Source organism: Aplysia californica, unplaced genomic scaffold, assembly GCF_000002075.1.
Source record: "Aplysia californica isolate F4 #8 unplaced genomic scaffold, AplCal3.0 scaffold00043, whole genome shotgun sequence".
Classification (NCBI taxonomy): domain Eukaryota; kingdom Metazoa; phylum Mollusca; class Gastropoda; order Aplysiida; family Aplysiidae; genus Aplysia; species Aplysia californica.
Window position 1 is genome coordinate 1,582,476 of NW_004797313.1, and position 1,544 is coordinate 1,584,019.

The 1,544-nt window shown below is 42.6% G+C and overlaps 1 protein-coding gene across 1 annotated transcript in view; it reads right to left on the reverse strand.

Moving 5' to 3' along the window:
* Positions 1–1,544, reverse strand: part of LOC101848725 (voltage-dependent calcium channel gamma-5 subunit-like) — a 68,309-nt gene that overhangs the window by 49,710 nt on the left and 17,055 nt on the right. The window lies entirely within an intron of this gene.

The window sequence follows — 1,544 nt, forward strand, 5'->3', positions numbered from 1 at the left end:
GGGGGGGGCAGGAGTGTGTATGTGCATGCGTGAATGCGCGCGAATATGAACGGAACCTTGATTGAAACAAGAGAAAGCAAGGGATCTGGCAAGGTATGTGTTGGTTTAAAACCGAGCTATTTATATCTCACTGGCGTCAAAACCGGAAAAAATGCAACTTCAAAAAAGGATGTATTTTATTACGAAAGCACTTTGGTAGCTCTGTTGATATCACAGTATATTGTGACTTGAAGCCGAGAGTGGACATTCTTCAATGTTGTTTCTTTGAGGGCTTTCACACCCCCACCTAATCAGGGCAGTGCTACTGACTGAAGTTGTCTTTAGGCCATTCCCAAAGTAGGGATATTAACATGTTCTTAGGTATAGTAGAATTGTAAATAGGCTGATTTATCAATGTCATGCTAATACTGTGCCGGAACAACATAGGGGATACTGCAGTTTTTTTCTGTCCTCATCCTTTCAATCGTCATTATTCCTCCACTTCTTTTGAATGTTTGTCACTCTCTTGTGAACTGGTATTTCTTTGATAGTCAAAGCAGACTTTGTGCTGTTGAAGGTAGAGAGCTGGGCAGAGTAATCCTGATTCCCCGTCTTGGACCTATCTGTTGACATTCACCCCTTGGCGCTCATATGACCTTATGCAGTTGCGAGCGCTGTAAAACCTTACTAAAACATGAGGGCTGTCCATAGCTAATCGCACAAATGAATCAGTCCGTGGGAAGATGGACGCAAAATCAGAATTTACCTCACGTTAGTAAACTTGAGATGTAGAATCAGGCGCCAAAAGCATACGACACTGTGTTTTAAGTAGGTGACAAAAAATTACAATAGTGTGAGGTTCTTTTGAAACAGTCCTTGAGCGAAACCATTTTGTAAGAAGGAAATAAGTTTCCATGAAAGAATCCACGATGATAAACAAATGGATACATTCGTAAAATGTCTCGACATGAAACCTATACTCCTGAAAATATGTTGTGTCAAGTAGTCGCTATAGATTCCTATCCCTTCCTCAACCCTTTCTCTATTGACCATCTCATCCCTTTCTCCACCCCCACCCCCACCCCTTTTCCACCCGACAAAAAAAAACCAATCCCTACCATCATAATGGTAGCAATTTAAAGACCCAAAATAAAAAAGATAAGACGGTTCTACCCGATCTAAATATCGACACACTTGTAGTTGGAACCTACTTGGGACTCAGTCGTCCTCCTCCCTCACCCCTCACCCCTCCTTTTCCCTCTTCCCATCTCCCCCGTTCGTAGAACACATTAATTCCCACGACGACAATAAGCAGCGTGTGCAGCCAATATCTCAAAGGCTCTTGTGTCTAGTGCCAATACGTCTTTGTCCTCGCCCTTGTCACGATGCGAACTTGAAACTCCAGACTGGCTTACGGAACATGCAATGCTTGAATCCTCGTGTTCTTTCCCATTTCCGAGATGGTTAAACAACTCTCTTGTGAAACATCACGCACACAACAATAACTTATTTTTAAAATCGTATAAGGATGAGGTCCGTTTTGGTCAAAGAGCTAGCGTTTAGTG